Source organism: Andrena cerasifolii, chromosome 16 (assembly GCF_050908995.1).
Source record: "Andrena cerasifolii isolate SP2316 chromosome 16, iyAndCera1_principal, whole genome shotgun sequence".
NCBI classification, from domain to species: Eukaryota; Metazoa; Arthropoda; class Insecta; order Hymenoptera; family Andrenidae; genus Andrena; species Andrena cerasifolii.
In genome coordinates, this window is record NC_135133.1 from 2372131 (window position 1) to 2385907 (window position 13777).

Here is a 13777-nt window from a genome sequence, read left to right on the forward strand (position 1 = left end):
GATCAGAGAGGAGTCCGTTAATAAAGTTTTGATAGCTAGAAAGTGCAGGAACGTTGCTATATTTAATTATCTGGTGCTGTCGGACAATTAACAAAATTAATCCATAAATTACTTGTTCACAAGAGTTTGATGTGTTGAGTAAATATATTTTACCCTAGGCTTAACTATACTATACAAATGCAACTATGCATCTACTTAACTTTTCGACAACTATTTTATATTTATTACAGCAAAAATTCCAAGTACATGTACAAAGAATTCGAGCCAAAACACTCCACTTGCGATGCAATCCTTAAATCGAATTAACAACCTCATCCCTTTCTTTTAATTATTAAACACTCAGGCCGCAATTATAAAGTGTCGAGAGGCACAGCTTTCTCGTACGAAAAGGCCCTAACGCGACGCGACAGTGGAAACCGCGTGCCCCCGTTGGAAGAACGCGAACGGTGGGCAACGCATGATTAACTTTTCGCGCCGCTTCTACGGCTATTCTCGATCTCGACGTAAACGCAATTATCCACCTACTTATTCGAGGTGGCAACAGGCGTCGCGGAGCGCATAAATATCCGGTTGGCGGAAAAATCAGGCAGCGAGATGCATGTCGGGCCCGTTGCAACGCAAATGGGGCCCGAGCGTTGCTGTGGCCAATGGCGTGGCGGACAGGCAGGCGCGCGTGCTTTATGCACGGGCCCCGCTCGCGCAAGGACACGCGGAAAGGGTATGGGTATCCGTGACTGTGTTATTAACGATATTCCACGGCACGGGAGTCGATAAAATATTATGCTAATCTCTATGCGCACGTATTTTAACGCTGTTGACTGCTGAGCCGCGTTTGCCAAAAGTTCCGGCAGGGCGTGTACAGCGATTCTACTTTTAAACAAACCTGTTCTCAACCAATTTTTCATTCATTGGAATTCATTGGAAGTTGGTATCAATCCTTTGCAGGTCGAGTGTTTGTAGAGCTCAATGAGTTATTTAGTTCGAAGCTACTGTGCTATGTGTATTTCTATTCTAAAGTTCTGGGTTTCATAAGCGGAGTAATTAAAGAAAGGTTTCTCCTTAAGTTGGAGCGCAAGGGATTAATATTGGTCGTAACTGTGTAAATTAATATTTGTCGGCAGTTTGTATATTTAAGCGTTGCCCTTATGTAGGTGGCGCAGCAAAATGTTGATACATTAATTGTGACTGTTGGATTGCTTGATGTTGGAATGTTAATTCTAAGCTCCCAGCATTGAAAACGTTTTCACTATCCTCCCCTCCTTAGTTAAAATTTCCCATGTGGATTTTTTTTTCATTTTTCAACATATGAGCCGATTATTTTGAAAGTGGCGTAAGTCCATTTTCCAAAAAAATCGAGTTAGCTATCTTAATAGTTACTGTTTTACATGATCTTTTCATTCTGAAGCAAATTGTTATTAATATATTTAAAATCATTAAAATTTTGTAAAACGAAAATATGCTGGTTAATGAAGTGATGAAAAAGTTTATTTTGAAAGTAGCGTAAGTCCCATTGTGAGAGCTTCAAATGGATATGGAAAATATTGTGCAATAAAATTTTTTGAGATCACAGCTTTATGTTTGATTATCAAGGTAGCAGTTTAATTATCAATGTGCAATGAATTTGTTATAAACAATTTAATCTCAAATTGCACTTTCGATCCGCTGACGGATTCATACGTGTCTCCGGATATGCCCTTGTAATTTTCAGCAATTTGTTAATAATTTGTTTATAACAAATTAATTGCATATTACAAAGTAAATGTCTGCGGGACATAAAGCAGTCGCAACTAAAACTACGGCAAACAGATAAAATGCGCGGAAAATGTATTCGAATACGCGACTTGGACGAAAAACAATGAGACCAATCACAATCTAAAATATAAGGACTTAATGGATTTATTATATTATATACCACCTGCACACCATAATTATTTTAAATCACTCCCGCATACAAAAACTGGAGAAGACTGAATAATAATTAATAAAACATTATTAATTTTAATGTAAAAATTTCTTAACAAAGAATAAAAGTTGCATATTTCTTTGATTTTATAACATAAAAGTGTATACATTTATTTTTATTTCAAGGGAAATTTACTTTTCCTATGGACTTGTGCATTCTTAAGAATTCATACACATATTATTTCTTAAATAATGTTAATTATGCTAATTGGGATGATAAATTTGACACCCTTGGAAACCCAAAAACATTATACTACTATGTTATCTGTTACCCATATTTTTAAATTTAATCCAACGCAAACCCTTCGATATCTCGATTCGAACATAAATGGACTTACGCCACTTTCAAAATAAACGGCTCATATGTTGAAATATTAGAAGTTTTACACGTCTTTTACCTTTTAAGTAAAGTTAGAAAACCCTACACGTTTCGTAGAGGTCTAGAAACAGTCTAATTCATTTATTCTAACTGCTTTTCCCTTTGCAGATCTCGACTCTGTAATATAAAACAGAATAGTTTTGTCGTTACACAGAAATCAAAATTTGTCAAAATCTAGTGCATAAATTAACGCGAAATTCTGACAGTATATTCTAAAATATCTGCACTGGTTACCCTACTGCAGCTGGGGATATTCGAAGACAACTAGTTAGCCCGTTTAGCGTTGCATTTTAATTCATGGAATCTGCACCAACGACCCAGCACAATGCTGCAAAAGACATCGAAAAAGGGACCTTAGCTGCACCCATAACAGGATCTAACAAGCATATCTTCGACGCAATTACCATATAGCCATCGATTAGCTATCGTACAACAGTGAAAGCTGACGCGGTGTAGAGACACAACGACTCGTCACTGAAACACAATCTGGCTGCATCGCCTTAACAGCATCTTTCGCACCCCCCACAGTAGAAACACTCCACGATAAGTTGCACGTTTTATCAGCTGATAATTTCGTCTCTAGCCAGTCGCCTGGTTCGGTCGAACCTGGAGAGATCAGCGGGAGATTTCATGCCGCTTACACGCGATCGCCGATGTCTATCTGAGCACGATAATGCCCGTTGTCGTTAGCAGTGCATCAGCCAGGAGCATAGGTTCTGAGCACCGATAACGAGGGCAAATTGCGGCTCGTCGAGTATCGAATTATAATTCACAGGCTGCTGTACCGAATTTCCCGGTCGGTCGACGAGATTCTCAGATGGTCTTGTTTGATATACGAGAAGCTTAAGGACAACGATCGCTATCTTCGAAATTGGAAACTCCGCAGGATGCGGGGAAGATGCTTTCCTCCCAGTGCCTTTTCGCGATTTATTTCTTTTTGTGGTTTCGTTTCGCGATCAACGGAGCAGCTGTGCGTAACAAGGACTTTTCGGGAACAGTGCGCGAAGAGTCTACTTCGAACCTTCAAACCCAAACTGTTCTTCATAGGCCGCGTCCAGATCTGAACCGAATTTCTACCGATTTTCGCCAGTTTAGACAGAGTCTAAACTCTCAAAGATTGAAGGACAGAGAGTGTTTAGAGTAGTGTAGACCAAAGGTTTGCCTGCCATATGACACCGAGGAAGGGACCTCGGGACCCTCCACCAAAGGAAAGTCAGGCTCGCCGAGATGTTCAGGCTGTTCCCAGCCGATGTCAGTAAAGTCCCTACCCATCAAAGGAACGGCTCACCCACATAGGGTAAACAACTGTAGTGGTGCATCCCTGTCCCTCACACCACCAGACTTGTTGTCGTCCTTACCATTCGGGGTGTCAAGTAGTTTGAAGAAGCAAAACAAGTTGGTGATAAAAGAAGAGTGTCCCACAGACCTTCCCAAGCGTACCTACGCCTACGACTCTCAGAATAGTTTCACCGTTCGCACGAGCACCAAGTCCGCAGATCAAGCAGCCGCTGCTTATATCTGCATGTATTACATTTATAAAAAAAAAACAGACCTTTGGTCCGCACGACTCTAAACACTCTCTGTCCTTCAACCTCTAGCTGTCGCAAGCCATGAGACTCTGTCTAAAGTGACGAAAATCGCTAGAAATATACGTTCCACACGTAGGAACGCGACATTGGGGAGTCTCAAGTGGCGTTCGGTTCAGATCTGGACGCGGCCTAATGCCAAGTGCACGCTCCATTCCTATCTCTACGACACCCTCGTCGCTTTCCTATTCTTTCGTCGCTCGATCTCTTGGTTCTGTAGTGAGCAGCACACACTTTCACTTTGATACCATTGGTACATGTTAACGAATACACTGTCAGTTTCCTATTAACCTGTCAGCGTTCTCCAACGAGCGAATACGTCACGAGAAATCGAGGGGCGGCAGATGCACGTGACAGGCCCTTTTTCCTCGTGCCCGTAAGTGGTACACCGAAATTTCGGACCCGCACTTTTCTCTCCGTCTTGTGTAAGCACATTCCGAAAGTTCGGCGAACGAGCGTAAAGTGTTGATGATTGGGTTCGAAAATTCACACTCCTCCGTGACCGCAATCGATGACCGAAAAATTCAGTCGTCCGAGAGCGAACTCCCCTCCCTCTCGTGGGTAATTGCACGTTCTCTGGTTACAGGTAATTCGTCAAGTGTCGGGTCGAATTATACGGTTCAATCGATCCGACGCTTGGCAGAAGTACCGCGACAAGGCCCTCCAACCGATGACACTATCGCACTTGCATGCGCGCGCACGTGAGAGCTCCCGTCGATCTTTTGGCTGACGTTTTCGATCGTGAATTTCTCCTGGATATGTGTTTCACGTGTTTCACTTTTATTCCCTTTCGGTTTAATATTTTACGGAAGACTCCTTTTATATACAAATGTTTAAAAATTATTGGCCAGAAATTAGCAAAAATAATTAACGAATTAAGGGTTGGTGGTGGGAGTAACTTGAAAAGTATGGATTTTTCGAGAATTATTTTTACCCAGTTTTGTAGATATAAAAAATATGCAACTATTGTTTACACTTTTTTCAATATCTCTCACTGTTCTCGAAATATTCTACGAAAAAGAAAATTCTGCATTGTTTTCAAGGGGTGATTTCATCCACTAAACCAGCACTATAGGACCAAAACAAAATAGGTTTCCATTACGGATGAACTATTCTACTTGCACACAAAGTTGCATAATTTTCTGAATTTCCGGATTGCCTAACTTCCCTTATAAGTTGCATATCCTAGTAACCGTATCGGTGTGACTATGTAAATGAAGAGATACAGGTACATTTTGAGGTTGAGTAATCGATTACTATTGACTTGTTCTTCTGTTGCTTTTAAATTTATCTGTTGGAGAAGTTGTGGGCTACTTATTTGTCGATTTAATAGTTTAAAAGGAAAGCCCAAGTCCGACATTTTCCTACTGTCTTCCAAGCTAATGTTAGAATAGGTACTCTAAAATACATATCACTGGAAATAGGATTGAATATCAAGTTTGTATTAAAATAATAATCTTAATAAATTAGGCGAATTTATTCTTTCAAAAGATCCTCGAATATAGCGAACTCTGTTAATATTTTTTATCTACTTATATTACTAAGAGGTTCGAAGAACAATTTCCTTGCCTTTATCCTTCTCCATTTTATTAGCGTGCGTGTGCACATACATGCATGTGTTCGCGGGAATTTAATAGGGTGACTTATCATTTTGTCTAGCAGTGAATGTAGAACCAGCTCAGAAATATCGTTCCACGAACTACAACCTACATACATAATCAGTTATTAGTTACTCATAGTGCATTTAAGATTGGGTTAGGTCTGTAATTGTCGGCCGTAAGCGTGAGTATTAACACTTTGCCATTGGAAGACGTATTGGTTCGCCATTTTCCGGCCAAATACTAGTACTAGGTTCCTTCTATATAATAAGTACGTTATTGACAACCTAATCTTACATTACGACTAGCATCACTCGTCTCGGCTTCGCTCAAAATATTAGCGCGACTGATTCATAATCAGTAATCTGCAATCTGTAAACTCGAGAGCCCTCAGCCACTTATTCCCGCCGCGGTGCTGTTTCGCAAGCGAGAAACGCTCGCCCGGTCGCCACCTGGCGGTCGCGTCCCGAACTACTATTATTTAAAAATCAGTATTTTTAAAAAATAAAAACGTTACAACCTTCCTCTCGCCAAGACGAACAAAGTGATGTAACACACTTTGTACTTACCTACTGAGAAATTAGGTGGATTCACTGTAATTAAAATAATTGTTCCAAATACGCCCCACCTCCATAAATAGGCCTACTATTTTAAATTCACCCCAAACTGTCGGTCAATATGTACGTACTTACGTTTGTTTGTTCACTTCTCATTTAACGTGCCTAAAAAGGGGACACCTTCTCCTTCATACATATATGTGGGTTATGGTCACTGGAACGACATTTTTAACCGATTGTACGGGGGGCTGGCGTTCAACGATGTTCAAGAAATCCGACACGCCACTGACGACGATCAGGAAAGGGGAATCCCGAGAAATGCTGCGGTAATCCGACGTGCCTTCCTGCATCATTTATGGCAGCGGTCCCCCTCATCTTCGGGCGATTTCAGAGTAGGTTGTTATTCAAAATACGATGACCTGCTCCCGTGCGTGGCGTCCACGGCTGATTAACCACTTGTCGCAGAAATTCTTTGAATCTCTGACACACAAGGGCTTCTTTTTTAAAAATTCGTTGTTTCCATGTTTTGCAAGGACTTTGTCGCGTTACACTGCTAGGATATTTGATGGGGTAGTCCCATCAGGGTCACTATTTGGTGACGTTTTAAATTTAAGATAAGGGAGATTATATAAATGCATAAAAAATACAGTCAACCCTCCTATAACGCGATAAATTCGTTATATGGAAACCGCGTTATAAGAAACTCAGTATTACATAGTACAAATCATATTAATTAGTACCGCGTTATACGGAAACCGGGTTGGACAGTGCCGCTTTATAGGAGGACTGTCGCAATTTTTGCTCCGCGTTATATGGAAACCGCGTTATGAGAGCTTACTGTAAAAGTGAAGTCAGACGGCTCGTGGCTCCGCGAGCCTGGCTCGTGGATCGACGATCCACGCGCCGTCTGATCGGTCATGGCTCGGCTCGCCCAAGCTCGCCAAGTCGCCTTGACGAGCTAGACGAACCGAGCCAGTTCGCGGAGCTACGAACCGTTCAGGGGGCTACCACTCTCATTTGCGATTTTAGAACAGTGTTTCAACTGCCACCTAGGCAGTTCCAATTTTCTCGAACTAAAATTCAATATGGCCGTGATCACGTATTCCTGAGCCATCTGTAGTACAGATTCTGTACTATTGCGAGATGAGAAGAAAACCGACTACCCACAAGCTGAATTGTCACAGGAGCAAGGGGAATCGCTCCTGTGACATTTTAGCTTGTGGATAGTCGGGCTTCTTCTCATCTCGCAATAGTACTACAGGCTAGAACAGACACATCAAACCTATCAACAATCCTATCGAAAAATAAGTTTTATAAAATCAGTTTGACAGTAACAGGTATGTATATAGTTGAATATATATATTTTTAATGTAGTATATGTCGTGACATATGTCGTGGCATAGCTCTATAAAAACATAATTTAAAAAGATATTCTACATATACTACATTAAAAATATATATTCAACTATATACGTACCTGTTACTGTCAAACTGATTTTATGAAACTTATTTTTCGATAGGATTGTTTGGCTTTCGTACGGTACTAACTCGCATCAATCAACAATTCACAAATGCCATGCAATGCATATCAATGGCGTACGCCGTACAAAGTACAGATGAATCATGAACACGTGATCACGGCCATATTGAATTTTAGTTCGAAAAAAATTGGAACTGCCTAGGTGGCAGTTGAAATACTGTTCCAAAATCGCAAATGAGAGTGGTAGCCCCCTGGAGCCATCTGATCGAACATGGCTCGACTCGCCCAGGCTCGCCAAGCCGCCTTGACGAGCTAGACGAGCCGAGCCACTTTGCGGAGCCACGAAATGTCTGATTTCACCTTAAAACAGTTTTCGATTTTTTTTGTATGAAGATGGTACCCTCTGTGCTCCTCTACTCTGATTGTCGCTCCAACTTTCAGAGAACCCTTCAGCCATAAACATGCAACGCATGTATCAATCAGAATTTTTTTTTCACATCATAAAGAATCAACAGCTTGGTTGGTAATATTGAAGCCCCACCCTGTAATGTCTCTTCTGATTCTTCCTTGACCATCAATATGTGTGTTAATATCTGGGTGACTGCCATTCGCCGAAAGCGGGACATTTTTTTCGGAACTTAACCGTATTCTGTCGTTCGACGGAAAGTTACATGGCGAGACGTAGTGAAGAGCATCGATGTGGTCTCGTGGCAAGTGCCACAGTGACTTTCCTTCCACTCTCCGTGCTTATTAGGTTTCACACGGGACACTACAAGTATCTAAAAGACGCTATAAGAATTTTCAAAAAAACCGTGAACACTGAACGAGGAATTTATCCTGGGGATTTGCACGGGGCACCTTAGGGAGCCCGGAAAATTTACACGACATATGAGGGTTTACGATGCCCCGCAAGAGAGAAAGTCCAATTACCTTACGAAGTCGTTGAGAGTCGCCATGAAACGAGTGTCCGTTGGTTTTCCTCAACAATTCATTTCGGAAGACGACCCCGGTACACTTTCATTAGCAGGAAAGAGGATTCTGATCATTCTTTTATCTCCAGTGCTATCGAAACGGAATTATACTCGTTCTTGCTCAACCAGTTGCAAAGAAGTAGTCGAAAGGAGGAGACAGGGGTTCCCCTGAAAAAAAAGGAATCGAGGATCGATTAAAAATCGCTGGTAGAACAGAGATAGAACATTTATAAGTAATTTTTACTAAAAAGATCAAAGGCAGCCGCAATCGATATTTCAAACAGTCGTTGATTTCATCGTTGTCGATACAGGACATCTTCGGGATGATTAATAGCTCATCAGTTCTCCACGCGGAAGAGCAGATCGTAATTAATCGATATATTACGAGGTAGTTGTTTTAAACTCTGTTTTTATAATAATAATAATAATATTCCTTTATTATACTCAGAAATTATTATAGCAGAGATAAATGCTACATTTATTATGTAGTAGATGTGTAATTAGTAATTACATGTAATACTAAGGTCTGATGTTATTTAACTTAATCTTCAGAGCAGTTATTTGCTAATAGAAATAATTTTCGTAGTGGGAGATTAAGATAACGAGCATTTGAGAACGAAATTATTATAAATGTTGCTTTATTTTGGGAACCTGAAACTCCAACTAAAATGCTATATTAAGGCAAAAAGATATGAACATAATTCGTTATTTTCGACTTTTTCCACTTCTTGGACTGTCTTCACTCTCGTTTTCAGTGGCTCGTTTGCGAAACGAAGTAAATCTCTACGGTCGTTCGTTCAAACGATTATTCATTAGGGCGGTCGTTACGCGAATACGCGTGCGCTTCGACTAGCCTCTAACGCGGTTTTCCGGTCGTTTGAACAGTTTCCGCTCGGTTGCTGTTTCTGTGCACATGTTTCATATCGAACAAATGGCAATCGGGAGCACCTGCCCGCAATACCTGCAACGAAATCTTAAAATGCACAATTCTGAATCTATTACGGATTGCGCATGCGCCTAGGTAACATTCTTCGATCATAACTAGGCACTACCTACGTACCCGCGAAATCCACTGCCACTGTTTAGTGAACCAAGCTCTCCTTCGTTTAACTGCAAACAGAATCAATAGTGGAAAATTTCAAAGAGGCCCAACTTCAAATGAGCACACCTTTTCTTCAAGTGCAATGGTACAGTAGCATGGCGCAATAAATTAGCTCTGTTGGACACTACGTGTAAAAGTACGAGGATAGAATATGCAAGAAGTCGATAATTTGCAAATTATTCGTTTAAAGTTTTTTCTTTGGTATGAGAGACAGTCAAAACCAAGAGTTCTCCAGTTTATTCCCACGGAAATACCACTTGCGCCTAGATACAGTAGCGGACGAAAAAGGTACCACTTTTTCGATCCACTCTACTTCCATTGCTTTTCAACATCAACTCAAAACTGTAGCGCCCAATATACATACATGTTCTGATAGAGAATTAAAAGCTGTATAAAACCCAGTTAAAGTTAAATTTATTCAACCAACAAACAAGTAACATTAAACAAGGCAGCACACTTTTAAAGCCTAAGAAGTTACCAAAAGTGGTACCTCCTTTGTCGGCCTCAAAAATGTGTTGTCCCGTTCAATGTCAGGTAAAACTTTTGTTTGTTAAATAAATTCAACTTTAACTGGGTTTTATTCAGCTGCAGCCGTAAATTCTCCAGCAGATTATGTATATGAAGGAGAGTTTGCGCTTTGTTGGGCCGAAAAATAGGTAATTCTTTGTGAATTTTTTGTGCGAAAACGGTTCGACAAATTAATTCGAGGTTTGGCAGGCTGTTTTATTGTATCTTGAACTGTTGTTCTGAATTTTTGTGTGACAGTGGAAAAGAAACATGGCAGATACAGAGAATGCGTTGAAAAATAATCGGGTGGCCCTGGCGTTGACAGAAAGTACTGTAAGGTTCCGAAACGCAAAAAGGAAAAGAGATTCTTAATCTCCATTTGAGTAAGATATGTGAAGATTGTTGTTCAATTATTTCCTACGATCCAGCGTACGAGTGTGTACATTGACGTTAACAATTGTTTTTCCACTGTTTTCGTTTATATAAAGAAAAAGTAAATAGTTTTGATACATCCAAGTTGATCGTCCAAATAACATTTTTCCATTCATTTTGTACGCATTTTCTCAAGTTCTCGCTTACTATATATCAAAGAGGAAGGACCAAAGTATATTTTGGCATATTTGTTATTAGTAACTAATTAAAATAAAAATTTTAAAAAATTGAAAACAGAGTAGCGTATCAATTAGCCCCGCAGTGGGGTAAATTGATACACTTTACCTTCGTCCAAATAACATTTTTTCATTCATTTTGTACGCATTTTCTCAAGTTCTCGCTTAATATATATCAAAGAGGAAGGACCAAATTATATTTTGGCATATTTGTTATTAGTAACTAATTAAAATAAAAAATGAAAAAAATTGAAAACAGAATTATTAACCCCGCAGTGGGGTAAATTGACACACTTTACCTTCGTCCAAATAACATTTTTCCATTCATTTTGTACGCATTTTCTCAACTTTTCATTCGCAATGTATTAAAGAGGAAGGACCAAAGTATATTTTGGCATATTTGTAATCAAGTAATTAATTCAAACAAAAATGAAGAAAATTGAAAACAGAATAGCGTATCAAGTAGCCCCACAGTGGGGTAAATTGATACACTTTACCTTCGTCCAAATAACATTTTTCCATTCATTTTGTATGTATTTTCTCAACTTCTCATTTACAATATATTAAACAGGAAGGACCAAAGTATATTTTAGCATATTTGTTATCAGGTAATTAATTAAAACAAAACTGTAAAACATTGAAAACTGAAAAACGTATCAACTAGCCCCAGCCTCTCCTACCTACCACAGAACCTTACTCGCACACTTCTCCTCGCCCATAGATTTGCATTTCGTTTCCTTTTTGCTCTCTGCGCCCCCTATCGTTTGTCAGCAGCACGAACCTGTTAAAGGGTTACAAAGACTGGTAGCCACTAGCCGGGAGGTTGCTCGTTTCGGAAATAAATTATCGCCGGAGCTAACGGTGCAAGGTGTGGGAGGGAAAATCACACGTTCGAACAACAAAGAACCATTAGAAGCGGGAGGGGGGTGCGACATTGTCGGGCAGCGATAAAATACGGCGCGGGACGCCGTTTTCGACAGACCGCGATAAACCAGCTTGTACGCAGATAAGAGCGTTACTAAATCGTCGGCCTGTACTCTGATTAGCAACACGTGTCACGGTGTCGATGCATTCGAAAGTAATAATTATAATTGCCGCCGCGCAGAGTTGCGGCGGCGAAGATGCCGGTACGAAGATCGCGACTTTCGATCAGTCGGATTGAAAGAAAAAATTCCTTGCCACTTCTGCTGGAGAGCTGCAATCGAAAGAGCGAGCCTCGTTGCGGCGCACGCGCGCGTTTTGCGAATTGTAAATTCACCTCGTTATGGACTTAATTAACATTCGGCGAACAGCAGAGTGGCGTGCGAACAAGCGCACTCGCGAGTTCGTAATTGTACATCGTTTTTCTCCATTTCGTGAAAATCCTTAATGCCTTCGAAACGAAGGTGAAATGGGAGCATTGGTTTCTGTTCCCTACGGCGTTTTATTGAATTTCGAATTTTTACAAGCAGGTGAACGTTGCCTCCGAACGGGGAATGTTAGTTAATCGAGTACTAAGTTAGAGTGTTTAGGGGCCTTTGTGTTCTTTGTGACAGTCGGCAAGATTCGTAGAAAGAGGAAATTAAAATCAAAAGAAAAGTAAAACTTTTCGAAAAGGCGGTGAAAAATGTAGGTAACGCCTTTTGTTATTCAATAAATACCTAGAATAAATTTCACTCGCTGTAAAAATTATATTTTGAAATAATTATTTATAATTATATGTACTTGCCTAAAGGGCAGCCAAATTATTTTTGCCCAGAGTGGCGGAAAAGGTAGATCGGACCCTGCTCAATGAAAGAACGTAGTTAACGCTGGTTAAGCATTGCAAACGATTTCTTCTGATTACGCGTTCTGAAACCTGCAGGTGCCATCGACCTTTGCACTTTCTGGGTTTGAAAGGAAATGCATGTCGTTCTCATTTCTTGGTATCGAATGCTGTGAAATTTCTAATGCATTAGATCAGCCGCACGACGTGTTACATTTGAAAATTTGTTTTGAGAGTTTGGGGCAGATTCATTTACACTGTACACTAAATAATTTAACTAGTAATTGGCCAATATTAGTAAATTTTACTTTGACTATTACTACAGTTTATCCATGAAAGTAGTGCCTTAATGGATTTATCAACTGAAAGTTTTAACAATAAAGAGGTTTCCGAACTGCGTAACTGATTTTCAGGGAAAGTTGAAAGACTGATTAGCTTCTGAACCCTCCATGTAATATTTCGATGGGGAGGGTTTTATTCCTAAATGTTTCTCAACATCTTTATAAAATGTAAATTTATTTCGCGGCGTTTCTTTTCGAATATCAGATAGAATTGAGCACTTCGAACTTGTTTACATGCTCCTTCCTCACACTATTAACACCAGACTCGGTATTCGCATCGTAGGGAAGTAGCTACGCAAGCTTGGAAAAGAATTCTGGATCGAGGGATGTAGGTAACAGCGATTAAAAATTCACTTCCCGCCACAGGCTCGCGTAGCCGGTTGCCAATGACCGAACTTCCTGTTTGCGTTGTAACAAGCGTCGTTGCTCGATTTTATTTTCTGAAAGCGAAGCAGTTTCCCGAAATAAGACCACGATCTATAATCAAAGACAGTTAGTCAATATCCTGTCATTAAATATAAAAGCACACACCATGACCCTGAAAGCAGCACGCCTACTGAATCCCAACGCATCCGCAGATCCACAATTTCAAGCTTACCCAAAACTGCACCCCCTTTCCCACCCCTATCCCACAATTTCCTCCACTTATTCCTGCAGCTACCCACAAGCTTCGCAGAAGCCACGCCGTGTGATCCCGGCAAGTAAGAAAAGGAACAAAAAATTCGAACCGTACAGGAACACCATCGGCCACCGCTTTGGAATCTGAAAAAGAAGAAAAGCGAGAGAACTTAAAGTGAAACGGGAACGGGAGAGCGAGAGGTAACAAAGAGTCGCGGTGGTGTTCGCCGTTTATGGCCACCATTTTAAGGACGCGAGGAGATGTACAGAAGAGGAGAGAGGGGGAGGGATTAAGGGGAATTTATAATTAGAGACGGTAAACAG